This window comes from Felis catus, chromosome B4 (assembly GCF_018350175.1).
Source record: "Felis catus isolate Fca126 chromosome B4, F.catus_Fca126_mat1.0, whole genome shotgun sequence".
Lineage (NCBI taxonomy): Eukaryota > Metazoa > Chordata > Mammalia > Carnivora > Felidae > Felis > Felis catus.
In genome coordinates, this window is record NC_058374.1 from 4,368,418 (window position 1) to 4,383,382 (window position 14,965).

At 44.9% G+C, this 14,965-nt stretch overlaps 1 protein-coding gene and 1 long non-coding RNA gene across 4 annotated transcripts in view; one reads left to right on the top strand and one right to left on the bottom strand.

Annotated features, from left to right (window-relative positions):
- Nucleotides 1-14,965, bottom strand: part of LOC123386421 (germinal-center associated nuclear protein-like) — a 198,784-nt gene that overhangs the window by 33,062 nt on the left and 150,757 nt on the right. The window lies entirely within an intron of this gene.
- On the top strand, nucleotides 1,876-14,579 carry LOC102902310. 2 transcript variants are annotated; one of them, XR_006600247.1, is made up of 5 exons: nucleotides 1,880-5,401; nucleotides 5,923-8,041; nucleotides 8,364-8,457; nucleotides 9,649-9,862; nucleotides 12,764-14,579. It is a non-coding gene; the product is annotated as an uncharacterized LOC102902310 (long non-coding RNA). The 2 variants fall into 2 exon arrangements; XR_006600246.1 differs by having other exon boundaries at nucleotides 1,876-5,401; nucleotides 5,923-8,457.

Sequence of the window (14,965 nt, forward strand, 5' to 3'; positions counted from 1 at the left end):
CAGAATTCGAAGCAGGCTCCAGGCCCCGAGTTGTCAGCACAGAGCCCGACGCAGGGTTCGAACTCATGAACCAGGAGAATGTGACCTGAGCCAAAGTCGGACGCTTAACTGACTGAGCCACCCAGGTGCCCCTGTTATTACAATATTATTTATTGTATTTCCTATGTTGTACTTTTAATTCCTGTGACTTATTTATTTTATAAGTGGAAGTTTGTACGTCTTTATCCCCTTCGCCAATTCTGCCCATCCCTTCAACCCCTCTGCTCTGGTATACAGCAGTCTCTTCTCTGTATCTATGAGTCTGTTTCTGGGTTTTATTTTGTTTTTTGTTTTTTCATTTCTTTTGGTTTTTTTTTAGAGTCCACATGAAAGTGAAATCACAGAATATCTGTCTTTTCTGTATGACTGATTTCACTTAGCATTGTACTCTCTAGCTCCATCCATGTTGCCACAAATTTCAAGCTTTCGTATTTTTTATGGCTGAGTAATATTCCATTTTATATGTACACCACATCTTCTTTATGCGTTCATCTATCAGTGGACACTTGAACTGCTTCCATACCTTTGCTATTGTAAATAATGCCGCGAGAAACATAGGGGTGCACATATTTCTTTGAATTAGTGTTTTTGTTTTTTTCAGTTAAGTACCCAGAAGAGGGATTGTTGGGTCGCATGGTATTTCCATTTTTAATATTTTGAGGAACCTCTCTACTGTGTTCCAGAGCGGCTGCGCCGATTTATGTTCTCAACATGTGCAGGAGGGTTCCTTTCTTACTCGCCAACACTTGTATTCCTTGTCTTCTTTATTGTAGGCATTCTAACAGGTATAAGGTGATGTCTCATTGTAATTTTGATTTGCATGTCCCTGATGATAAATGACGCTGAGCATCTTTTCATGTGTCTGTTGGCCATCTGGATTTCTTGTTGGGAGAAATGTCTATTCAGGTCTTCTGCCGATTTTTAGATTGATGATTTGTCTTTTTGATACTGAGTTGTATAAGTTCTTTATATATTTTGGATATTACCCCTTTATGGGACATATTATTTGCAAATATCTTCTCCCATTAAGTAGGTTGCCTTTTCATTTTGTTGATGGTTTCACTGTGCAGAAGTTTTCCAGTTTGATGTGGTCCCAATGGCTTATTTCTGCCTTTGTTTCCCTTGCCTCGGGACACGTATCTAGAGAAATACTACTAAGGCTGATGTCCAATAATTTACTGCCTATGTTTTCTTCTCAGGGTGTTATGCTTTCAGGTCTTACATTTAAGCCTTAAATCCATTTTGAGTTTATTTTTGTGTGTGGTGTTAACAAGGTGGTTCAGTTCCATCCTTTTGCAGCTAGCTGTCCAGTTTTTCCAGCATCATTTGCTGAAGAGACTGTCTTTTCCCCATTGTATAGTCTTGCTTCCTTTGTCGTAGATTAATTGACCACATAAGCATGGGTTTATTTCTGGGCTCTCTGTTCTGTTCCATTGATCTATGTGTCTAATTTTGTGCCAGGAGAGCCAGTATTATTGATGATACATTGCTATGAACCGAAGTCCATAGTTTATATTAGGATTTACTCTATGTTGTGTAGTCTATAGGTCTTGAGGAGTGTATTCACCACTGCAGTATCTACAGTGTATTTTCTCTGTCCTGAAGATGCTCTGTGCTTCACCTGTTTATTCCTCCACATCCCCCCAAGCCAGGCAACCACTGTTCTGTCTCCTGTCTCTAGAGTTTGCTTTCCATTTTCTCAGTGACAAATGGACCCTGTTCCTTCCACTTCCGTGACCTCCCATCCTCTCCTCCTTGTGGGCTGCTGTCTTACTCATGCTCTCTCCTCACTCCCCCCCACCCCCGCTCCCCCATCTTTATGGGAAACTATAGGCTCTGTCTCTTGCTTCTATCTTTCAGACCCAGTTGCAGATGTGGTAATCATCTCAATACAGAAATGTTCCCATGTTTCTTTCCTCTTCAGGGATCTCCAGTTGTGTGACTCTTGTCCCCAAAGAAAGCTAGAGGCTTTCCAAGGACCAAGGAGACACGAGGTATCACGTTTCTGCAAGCTGCTTCCCTCTTCTCTCTTACTTCTCAGGGCCTCCATCGTCCACCCTGCCCTTGGCCCTACAGGCAGTTCAAGTTTGGCCACGCAAGCAAGTCAAAATTCATCAAAGGGAAACATTTTCCTGCTCGTTGGGTCAGCTCCTGGTTGGTATGTGAGCCACGTCAGCTGCTGTAACAAACAGACACTGATAGTTCGGTGGCTGAATACGGTAAACGTTTCTTTCTTTCTCACAAAGACGTCAGGTTGGCATTCCTGGTTGTCAGGAAGCCACGTGACGTTCAGGGGCCTCGTTTCGTTCCGTCTTCTGGCTCTGCCCTCCCATCTGCATGTTGTTGGTGAAACTGAGAAAGAAACATAGAAAGACAGGCCCACTCTGTATGGCTGTGGCCCAAGTGACAAATATCGTGTTGGTCCCCAGTGCCTTGGTTAGAGCCATCACACGGCCACCTTGCCCTTGAAGGGAGGCTGGGAGATATCGTGTGACCATCTGCCCCAGAAAGAGAGGTAAACCAGGGTTTTTGTCTGAGCAGCCGCAGTGAATGTGGAGTGTTACAAGCCTATAAAAGTAAAGAAAACTGAGATGAGGCCAATCTATGTAATCAAAAATAAAGACTATGGAGATGTTGGGAGATTGAGGTGGACGCTGACATTTCCACAAGCCGGTGGAGGCCGAGAAGTGCGTGCGTCTGCTGCGGTGGGACGCGCAAGCTGGGTGGCGGGGCAGTGACGCTTCTTTGGTTGACCCGGTGGTCTTCGTACATAACTCGTTCACTTTCCTGTAGGTATTTTTACTTCAGTAAAAAGGTTAATAAACACACACCCAGTCACCTTATGTCAGACAGTTTCTCAAATGTTTTATAACTAATTGAAATTTTCAGTTATATACAGTATTACATATGTTATTGCTTCGAATATGTACCACAGCTATCCCGGGGCACATGACATGTCGCTTGTAATTCTGGTTACAAAGCATGCTGAGTCCCATGTTTGGATCCTCTTGATTTTCTCCTTATGTCCCCTCTTCTTACAATTTCTATTTTCCCCCTCTGGCTAATAAATACTTATTAATTTTAAACACTTTATTAAACATAATCCTCTTTATGAAGCCTGTTTTGACAGAATTGACCATTCTATCGTTCATGCTGTTTGTGATACAAAGCACATCTCCTGTTGAGTCCTACAGCATTTCAGTAAACTAATCTGACTTCATCCCCAAGCTGGGAAGCTCTTTTGATGGTAGAGATTATGCTTAATCATCTCTTTATCCCTGTTCTCCAGAAAACATAGTGAACACTTAAACAACTCTTTGTTGAGTGAACGCATAACTGTGTAACTGTGTGATAGGATTCTCGATCGTGATTCAGTGATTGTCATCTTTTACAGTAAAAACACATGGTTTTAAGACTATAGGGTACAGTCTAACACCACTTAAATATTTGACAAAATGAAGATATTCTGAGGTATCTGGTTAATGTTGTTAGTTTGGGTAAAGGAACAGGTTTCAAGGACTTGTCTCCTGAAGAATATTTTTGTGCCACCCGGTATCTATTTTCTTCTCCATTAGATACTTACGTGTGCATAACGTAAGTTCTGTTATGCAAATAGTGTAAATTAAAAAACACAACAGTCACTTTTGAGTTAGGAAAACCCAGACTTGAATCTCAGCTTTATTCAAGCTATGTGACTTTGGACAAGTACTTTCATTTAAGCCGTGGTTTATTCGTCAACAGAATAAAGAGTTTAATTCAACCATAATGATATTGTGCAGATTAATGAGGTCCGTTCTAAGCACTGACTCAGGAGATTCTCAATATATGTTAAGTGCTTACTCGTTTCTTCCATCTCCTTAAGAAGAGTTCTTAAGTTTATCATAAATATCTAATCAGGAAACCCTATGGCTTGCTATTTCTGTTCATCTTCCCTGTTTCTCTGTTTTCAAGAAAAATACCCAACCTAAACATCAAACTTAATTTATGCCACCGACTTGTTCAATTGGTGCTGGGGCTGGGCTGATGTAAACAGGATACTTTTCAGTCTTGTTTCATTTCCCAACTTCTGTTACACATTCCCGGAGGCCGATCATTTGAAAAGCGCCCCCAACACAAGCATGACTAAGGAAGGGTACGCGTGACGTAGGGGACACTGGGCTCTGGCCCTTCGTTGCTGCCTGAGGTAAACGCAGCATCACAAAAGGCACTGATTTAGTCAGGAAGGAGCAGCAGTGAACGTATTAATTGGTCAGCTCAAGAGACCCAAACAACAGCGCGATGGCAAGTCGTCTTTGCCCGTCCAGGCCCCCCAGTCCTCATCGCCAACAGGCTGTGTGCTTCCCACTGCCTTGTTGCCCCGCTGCACAGGGGCCTCCTTCCGAGGGCTGCCCTGGAAGAACCCAGAGCCCAGCCCCCACGGCCTCTCTCTCTGCACAGCCCCACCTCCAGAACTGATCCCCGGAGCACAGAAGCCCCTCCTCTGTCTCTAGCAGGAACACAGTCTACAGGGCTGGGTCTCCCTGTGGGGTCATGTGGACCCTGCTGTTACACATCTCCCTCACTCCCTCACCGGTCGGTTTCTCCCAGAAGAATTTCTGTAATAAATATTTGCCCTAAACCCTCCTCATCCCAAGGGCTGCTTCTGGCAAGAGAGGAAAAGGGAAGAAGCGAGTCGAGGCACACAAGATCAGTGCAGGTGAAAAGAAGGGACAATGCAGGGGTCCGCACGAGGAAGGCAGATGAAAGTCTAGAAGTCCTTCCGGGACTCCTGTCTCCCCCCGCCCCTGTTTGGTGTACTGGGTGTGAAGCTGGGGGGCGGGTGGAAGCTGGATTCTCACGAGCTGGTTATATAGGGTGTCCCACAGGGTAAAAAATGATCCTCCGGGCAGACATTGGGAACCGCCAATGGGTGTGGGCAAATGTTGAGCTCCCAGGTGAAAATCTCATGGCAGCACGGGCAACCCGGATGAAAAGCGTTACCTGATGTCAGGGTGGGGCTGGCTACCTCTGGTTTTCCAACAGACTTTTCAAAGGTCAGGGGATGTTTTGTTGTATAAATATTTATATCCCTCTGCGCTCGGCACCCCTCGCGTATGCACGCTGCACAAGACAAGTGGAAATCACAGGATCTGAAGAACGGCCAGGGCACCTCTTTTTATAGAGTAACAACCCTTCCCTGGTGTGCTGAAAAACAACGTGTGTCCACAGGAGCTGAGCTGTGACCAAAGACATTACTTTCCTCCTTCTATTTTTAGAAGCACTGATTTCAAACCACACTTCGATTCTGACACATACAAATACAGCCATTTGCTGGCAGGCATGGGTCTAGAAAGAATAAAATCTCCCTTCTGTGGTATAAAAGGTAAGTTTTATCTCTCAAGCGAGGGGGGAGTAGGTCCGGGCAGGTGGATTTGAGGACACGCTTACGTGTGGTATCTCTGACATCCAGCAAGTATAGTCAGTGGCAACCGAGGTATGTTACAAACAAACAAACAGAAACCCAAAGAGCAGTGACCCTGTGATATTTCGGGAAATAATGAGGGGCTGTGAAATATTTAAAACCATGGCACTGAAAATAAAAGTGTGCATTTATCTAATAATAAGGCGGCCGTTTTATTATAAAAGGTTAAATAAATACTTTCAGTGATAGAAAGTGCTAACAAGAATGTCTCTCAGGGAAAGGAAAATCATCCCACTTAATTGTATTCCATTTCTGCCACTGGAGGTTCATTTTGGGGACACTCTCTGGGCTGAGTGTAGGGAAATCGATCGTGGATGCCTCTCCTTCACTCTGATGGATGCTAGTTGCCAAAGCTGAAATATTTTTAGTTTCAGGCCAGTTGCTCCTGGAGCCAAAAGCCCTAATTGTTCATTTATCCACAGTCCTCTGGGTGATGCGAGGCCGGAACTGGTGAAGAGAGGCCTTCTGTCCCCAAGGAAGGTGTGGGACGCCCACAAGCAATGGAGTGGCCCGGGTGCGGATAAGACACAGCTGTCCCGTCATTGTGATTACGATTACGATTGTGAGTCCAGGAGGCTCCTCGCCGAAGCACTGGTTTCACTCTTTTAAAAACAAACTCTTTCAGTCTGCCGATGTCCCTCGCCCGGGCATGCTGAAACACGCGAGTTACGCGTTTGCCTTGTTAAGTGCCACGCTGAGTGGTCGCTGAGGCCCTCCCTCCTGTGCGCCCCCTGCCTCCGGCCGTCAGAGCAGGGCTCTGCCTCACGAGACGTCACCGCGGCAGGGACCAAGTGCACAGCAGCAAATATTGTGGTTTCGCCTAATGCCCCAACTGTGCAAACAGATGAGCGAAAGCGTAGTTCACAAGACAGAGAGGAGGTCAGAATCTGTCGGCGCAGACACTCCACACGGCGACTGATACAATGCACTTTCGCAGGGGGCTTATTTACAGGAACATATCATGAGTCTTGGCAATTCGTAGCAGGACGTTCCATGGAAATTTCCCTTCTCTGCTCAGACTAAACGCAAGACATACAGCACTCACTTTTGATTAACGAAGGCCGTAAACACACGCCAACAGGTATAATACGGTAGTTTACAGCCGTGGCCTAAATTGGCAGATATGCTTTCTTCTTCATAAAACGAGAAAAGTGGCATAGGTTGGAAATCTTCGTGACTCTCGGCAGGACGGCTAGCTGGCCGCGGCCACCGCAGGGACTGTCTCATTACCCACTTACCAGGATTTGGTCTCCTCCGGCATCATTTATTCATTACCTATACTGCGGCTTTGTAGGCTAGTCTATAAATACCTTTCTAATTTGAATTAAGATAATGTGCTATCTGTGCTTGTTAGATGTGGCAAAACGCAGCTTGTACTCACTTTAAATCTTACCAAGTCAGAGAGCAGTTTTGCATTCCAGATAGAGCTAAAAATATTCACCCATTAAAATAGTAATCATCATTAAAATTAGCTCACTGATTTTGCTGATTAATTTCTCGGTGACAAGTACGCTTTCTAAAAAGTTTCAATTAAACATTTTTTTTTTTTTGAACAAAACTCGACTTTTAAAATCTAAACTATCTAGGAAGAAAGGGATAATTAAGGAAATAAAAATAGAAAATTTAAATCTACTGTAATTTGCACAGACTTTGTGAAGATTCGCTGTCAAAAACCAGAGGAAGGCAAAGCATGGAAACAGTTGTGGTGACTGGAATGTGGGACCCAGGCCCCCTTCTTCACTTTGGGGGTGACGCACGTGCCTTGGGAAGGTGCTTTGTTTTTGTCTGCACAGGAGTGCACTAGCGGGCATAGTAAGAGTGCAAGTGCTCAGAGCCACTCTCGTGACATTAGATGTTTACGTGCACGCGCTCGATTTTCATTTGCAACAGGCATGCGTCCAGTCCAGCAGAAGGCTGTAGATCCGTGACAGCATAAAGGGGCACTTGAAAGGCATGGATGAAACAAAGGCTTGTTATTGTTTGTTTTTTTGTCTTTATTATCTTTATTTTAGTCACTATGTTTAGTTAATATTCCCATATTATATGGGGTTAAAGACATAAACAGGCTAAAATCTTATTTTAATCAACCCTATAGAAAATGGTGTTTCCATTCAATCCTTTAGGCAAATCAACCCCTTACTGTCATCTTCAGAAAATAGGCTAATATAGATGCCTCTGGTTTTAAGTATATTAACTATGTTGAAACTAAAAAATGGGGCACGGGTGGTAAGACAGAAGGCTGCTGAGAAAGGTTTAGAATACAGGGATCAGGAGAAAGTTATAACGTGCACTTGTGTTAAAAATAACGTATCATTCGGTACTAATTAAGGCGATAAAGTATTCCTTAGCTATGAACGTTTAACGTTTCATATTATTTATAACAGACACACATCACAAAATAATAGTGAAATCCAGTACGTCACGGATGACTATTGTATTGTAACAGCCACAGAAATATCCTCTGACACTTCTCAAATAATGCATCCCAGCAGCTCCGGAGGAAGACAGAGATTCACGCCAAAGCGATCTGGTGTCCAGCGGGTGAGAAACGTAGCGCTTAACCTAAGGGTATCCATGCTCCCATGAAAACACAGACGCACGTTTCTTTTCCGTTCAGGAGACACAGATAATGAGTAGTTCTCTATTTCTTGACTTTCAAATATTAAACTGTCACAGCATCCAGCCGCTTTTAATAATGTAACTTAGCCTCATCTTTTAGAGCTTTAGTGAGTTATTTTCCAGAATTTTTGAGAATATGTCATTTGAGGAACACACATCTTACTCTATAATCTCTTGAACATGTTTATTTCAAGAGATATTAGATCTAATACTCACAAAAGTTCTTTCATATCTTTGGTGACAGTATGTCTGAGGTGTTTGGGATCTCAGAAAAATAGACCATCTTGCTTATCCTGTAATTTGAATCGTAAATCCGGTCCGGCATCAGGTGGGATTCCGTGAGTAATTATCACAATGAAATAATCTGTGTGTGTGCGTGTGGATTAGTAGATACATAGACAGACAGACAGACAGATAGATGGACATTCAAAGTACCTCAACTGTCATATATTTTCAAGTTTGGGCTCTTACTCACATCCAGAAATATATGAAAGTAGAGAGTCTGAACGACTTTAAATCTGCTATGTCTGTGGGTGGTATTTCCAGCTTTCACTTTTGCCTTCTTACAAATCATTTTCCCTTTAGTTTCTGATATAATTAATAAAATACCAGTGTCCCTGGCCCTCCAAAGGCATCCCATCAGACTCAGACCCAAATCTAAAGCCTTGGCCACACCCCTCCCTCCCCCTGCGGCTTTCCCCCACTCTCTGAGCCTCTGCCCTGGCCTGCACCCACCTCCTTCCCTCCTCAGGGCACCTGGGCTTTCATTTTCTCCTGCCTCGGGTGACCTTCCCCTGCTCTCTGCAGACCAGCTTTGCTCAGGGTACCGTCCTGGACGACTGGGACTCCCCAGAAAGCTCGGTGACAGCCTGGGGCTGGAACCAGTGTGGGAAGCCCAGCTTCCTTCCCTCCCATGGAGCCAACTCTGGGGGGCAACGTGGTCTCCAGACCCCCCTGAGAGAACAATCCGGAGCTGGGACTCCCCCGAGCTTTACTTCTTCTGGCTCCTGATTTTGCTCCAGGGCTCCTGGACTGACTTCTCTTGCAAGGAGAATTTCCTATGAAGGATAATCCTATCAAATAATCCTCACCTCCAGGCATACCTCTGGGGAATACGAGCTCAGACAAAATGCCTGGGCATCTCCAATACCACCTCCTACTCCCTACTGTAAGCCTCATTCAGGCACTTTGTAGCTCACACATCCGGGTGCCCCAGGGAATCCAGAAGGATGGGGCCCTAGGAGCTGCATGCTTTATATCGTCAGGTTTTATTCACTTTACGACGCCTAATACTCTCTAAGATTATGCCTCATTTAATGGAACAGCGTTCTCCTGCCATGTGGCACCTCTGTGAAAACAGTAACTTCTTCCCCTTCTCTACTGTGCTTCACGTCCCTAAAAAGACCCACAAGATGGTAGGTTCTCAGTGGCCGCTGGGTAGAGTAGAGAGATGGTCTACAAGTGGAAAAAGATTGACCTCTCTCCACCTGGGGTCTCACATCTCCCCTGGCCTCTCACTTCCTCCCTAGAACTGAGAAAGGGGAGCAGTGGTCCTGGCTCCTGCGATCAGTGCACACTCACCAGGGAATGAACGAGTAGGCCAGGAAACATGTCCTCCGGCCGTCGGTTAGACGTGCCCAACTGCCTTTCCATGTGCCCAGATATAAGCCATCGTGGAAGAATCAGCAAGAATTTGCTGCCAAGCTCAGAGATTTTCTCCCCAAGCAGAACTGGTGAGCTTAGGTAAGCACCTCCGAGAGCCCCCCCCCCCTCCCGGGGCCCCGGGTACTTGCCAGGGGTGGGGCCGGTGACCAGGCTCATTGTCCTGGAGATCAGACACCATGGCGTCTGTTCTCATCGCTTCCCTGGGGGAGGAGGGGATGGGGGGGAGGCAGGCCCTGGGCAGCCTGGGCAAGCCCTGGGCACCCTGGGCAGCCTGGGCAAAGTGACAGCAGCAGGACTATGACGTCTTTTGAGCAGACATAGGGAAAGCAAGGGGGCAGTCCCTGCATACATCCGTGGGAAGCAATGATGGTAGGTGCAAAGGCCCTGTCACCATGGTGGGGCTGTGGGAGAGCGAGATGCTGGAGCTGTGTTAACGGGGTCACATTTGCTGAAGGCTAAAGCATCCCAGGTACGTTCCCTTAGCAGCCAACAGAATGAGAGAGGGCCCATTTTCACACGCAGATGATTGCTCATGAGGTGAAATGGTAAGACTTACTGCTGCCGTCACACCTCACTAGCAGAAAAGTAAATGGCAACCAAATAATACAACTTCTGTTATTCTAACAGGGGCTTTTTAGAAAGTTACAGATCCGCCCGGGGGAATGTCAGAATGTCGGGTTCCAGAGATTGACAGTACAGTAGAATTCCAGGGTGACACTTCATAATAAAACCTAATATAGAAAGAGAGAAAACCTCATTCTCACCATATAAATTAAGGAGTAACGATTTACATTAAACACCTATTCACCGCATGACAAAAAGATTCTGTGTAGGAGCACTACACGTAATGATTTTCCTCCGGAGCAGTTAAAGTCGGATGTGTCTTCTCCGGAGGAAACCAGAGTCGTGGCTCGATGTTCTCTGCCGTCTCTACCGAAATTCTGTCTGGTTTTAATTCACAAGCATTGTGCAATACGATGGCGTACACTCAAATTCCTTTCTCAATTGTATTAAGCGGAGGGTACCCCGGGGATGACTGGAAGATACAGATGCAATTACTAGATTGTGTGCACGTGTGCGTGTGTGGGTGAAGCGTGTGACTGTGTGTGTGCATGTTGTGAAGTCCGAATGCCCCCACGCTGGCACGTGTGCATTCCCAGCCTGTGTCCTGGAGGGACAGAGTAACTTTCTTCCGAGAGAGTCTGGGTGCAGCATCCTGCAGATGGGGCCACTTGGTACTTGTGTGCCAAGAATGGTGATTAGGTCGATGACAAATCTGGGTGTTGAGTAGAAAGAGCTTACTGATTAGTTTCTGGAATTGTTGCCCAGTTTTGGGGGTTTTTTTTGTCTTTGTTTTTTTTTTTTTAAAATGGGTTTTGCTCTTTTTGTGTGTTTCTGGATTAGTGAGTTCTGTCATATACTTAGTTAAACCATGAAGGCTGCATTAAAATGAACGCATTCGAGTCTTGCCGGGATACGCGTGTGTGTTAGGATTCTACTGCCTCCGGGAAGTGGTCACTTGGCGGAAGAAAGAGGGAAAAGCTTCAAGGTGCTCTCTGTGGAGCACGGGCTCTGGATGTACTTCCTGTGCATTTTACGGGATCTTTCTGTAATTTCTCAGTGCTATGCCTCTGAAAAAAATGCCCAGGTCAGCACTCAGCACATGCCTCCGACTAGAATCTCCCTCACTAAATCTTGCTGTAATGGATGTGATTTAAAAATTAAAAAAAAAAAAAAAAAAAAAAAAAAGGAAATGGAGAAGTCCTTGGTAAGTACCTGAGGAGAGCTGCATATGAATCTGAGCTCTTTGCCTCCCTCCAGGTTTCCTTTATGTCTGCTGAGTGCTTGAAACATTTCCAAGAATCTTGCCACCCTTTCACAAACTCTGTTTATGACGGCAGCTCCTGGGAATGAGTTATATTCTGTTCTCTGGGCTACTCAAATAAAAAGTGCTACCTACTCCATTTGGCTGTTTCAAGGAATTTAAGAAATATAAATATGAGACTGGGATTTTGTGCCCTAATGAGTAAGAATCAAGAGAGAGGGAGTGTGTGTTCAATGCCGTGAAGGGTGGATGATAGGTCTTCCCTAAAAAGCCGTATTAAATAGGAAGGAAATGAATGTGGACGTTCCCAGTTCCCAGTGAGAGTCCACTTTCAGAGAAAGTTGCTGTTACCTATCAGCTGGGATTCCAGACCGTTAAATGTCTGATTGGAGCACAATGATAAGAAGAAGAAAGAAGCAAGCTAAAACAAAAAGAAGACAGGGACACAATGCAATGGAGACTAAGTTTGCAGGATTAAAATCCCAGTGTTTTACCAGAATTTCCTCTGGGGAGACCTTTGTCGCAACAGACGGAAACCTGGTTCTTCGGTGTTCAAACGGTAAAGCTGTATGTGCAAGACAAGCGGTCGTAAGCGAAGGTTACAAGTATACGCTATGGCAGGATCTGATATTGGATTTCAGAGCAACCCCAGGGGCCGGGAACCAACAGGCTGTATTCAACAGGCTGAGATGGAAAGAGGGTCATGGGGTCCTCAGCGCTCGGGGTAAGGTGGTAAATTTAGTTCTCGTTGTGACGATGACACGATGACCAGCCATCGGTACCTGGCAACCTAACCGGCTGGGACCTACCCCTCCATCCGCCTTTTCTTGACATTACCCATTTCTACCTGCTGCCTTCGCAGTAAGGGCTGACACCAGGAAGGACACAGGAAAGGCAGAGGGCCAGGGACCAGCGGCCCTTGGAGAAGGGAAGTGTGAGGGGCACGGAGCCCTGCCCCCCTCATGCAAGCGTGCTGCTCCGGAAGGTGGGTTCAAAGAGGACATTTAGGAGATACGTCACCAACACGTCTTCTAGGGCACAGGACGGCGTAGAGAATTCCATTTCCTTAGTTGAATAAGATTCTAACTTGGGTTTAAAGAACGGATATAGAAAAATCTTACGAATGATGAATTATTTCACTCTTTTGTTTCCAGGTAACTCCTATCATTGTATAGCAGGGAAACTCTACACACGCGTGTTGTGGACGGATGCTGATCACACGGCTTTACAGTAAACTTTCTCCCAGGGGCAGGAAGCGAGGAGGAAAACCACTTGGAGATCAGGCTAAGGCTGGCCCAAGATTTAGACCTGAGATGATCAGACTTATGAGTGCACCTGCGACCGACCATGTCAGAACTATCACAAGCTCCTCAACCCATGTGTGCACCGCCCTCTCGGAGTCGCCCGCAGCAAGCTGGGACTGCCATGGGACTGAGGGCTCACGGACGTTGTGTGAACACATAGAAAGTTTTAGAAAATTCAGTTCTTTTAATGCTTCTTTTTCAGGTGATAAAATATCTAAAACTCGCAAACACACATTTGACTCTCTGTTAGCGATTACTAATGATCCCTGGTTATAATGAGCGTGTGAATTTCTTTGAAATGAAATTCTCTGTTGCTTTTCTTTTTAACGAATCAATTTGTGATGGTTCTGGGATTATTTCAGACACGGAGGTATGATGTATTTCTTCTCCCATGGGCGTCAGAGAATTTTATGGTGCCCCCCCAGGTCCAGCTCTGGAAAAGGCACCTAATGTTTCCCTATTTCAGCTATATTTTGTAAAACTGTTAGCAATGTCTAAGATACGAGTGGGTGGAAAGGGGTGAGGATTATATAATGTTGCTATTTTCTTTAACTTTCTTTCATTGTATGTTTGCTGAATGAGTGTGAGTTTAGCACCAATAATTTGCACCCAGGACTGCAAATTGGGACCTGCTTGGCCCCAGTGACCATCACAGCGAGAGGACTCCAACATTTGGGAAATGACAAATGTCTCACGTGCTTGGCTGCCCTAACAGAATACCATAGTCTGCGACTTAAACAACAAATATTTATTTCTCATGGCTCTGGAGGCTGGAAGTCTAAGATCAGAGAGCTGGCGGGTTTGGCTTCTTCTGAAGCCTATTTGGCTTGCCAATGACCACCTTCTCCTCAAGTGTGTCCTCAAGTGGTGGGATGGGCAAGGACGCTCTCTGGGTCTCTGTCACAAGAGCACTGCTCCCATCACAGGGGCTCCACCCTCATGACGTAATCACATCTCAAAGGACCCATCTCCTAACTTCACACTGGGGGCAGGTAGATCCCCATGGAGGAATTTGGGTGGAGGGGAGACACAAACATTCAGTCCACAGCCATGAGAATTAGAGAGACCAAGAACACGCAAAAGACAGGAAGTTCTGTGTGGGAAACTATCACTCAGCAAGAACTCATATAAATCCTGGGAACAATGACCTGTCAATGTGGATGGCAATGATAATTCTAGGTGGCAATGATAATTCTAAGAAGCAATGTGAACTTTAGTTTCCAGTTTTGCTGAAGTCAGGGGTTTTATTCAATTAAAAAAAAAAAAGTTCATCCATTGCATTTTGTGCCCACAGATGAAAGAGGAAATCGGCCTTTCTTTCAGGCACTCAGAGGGCACACGTGCCCAGAACTGCACAAACGTCACCAGTGGTGACAATAATGGGGCCACTTTACATTTTACACAGGGTTGGGGTTTTCAGTATTCATGATAAAGTATGAGAAAGACATAGGAAATAATATAACAAAGTCCCAGATTTCTCAAGTCTTTACAGTTTGATATGCATGTTTCACACGTTTTTAAGAAATTATAATTTACTGGTGAGTTTGAAGTCCCTTGTCAAGCCTTTTCCTCCCCCTTAGAGATAACCAGCATCCTGAATTTGTCATCCCCTTCCTATTTTATGCTCTGGTTATGCACTGTTTTCATAAATACTATATTGAGTTGTTTTGTCTGTTTTTATTTATTTTCTCATTCAAGTATAATTAACAGACAGTGTTATATCAGTTTCAGGTCTAAAATATGATTCAACAGTTCTATACAGTTCTCAGTGCCCACAGAAATAAATGTGCTCTGAATCCCCTTTATCTGTGTCACCCACACCCTCGCCCACCTCCCCTCTGGTGACCACCAGTTTGTGTTCGGGAGTTAAGAGTCTGTTTTTTGTCTCTTTTTTTCTTGTTTGTTCATTTGTTTTGTTTCTTAAGTTCCACACATGAGTGAAATCATATGGTATGTGTCTTTCTCTGACTGATTGACTTCATTTAGCATTATACTCTCTAGATCCATCCATGTTGTTGCAAATGACAAGATTTCATTCTTTTTCATGGCAAA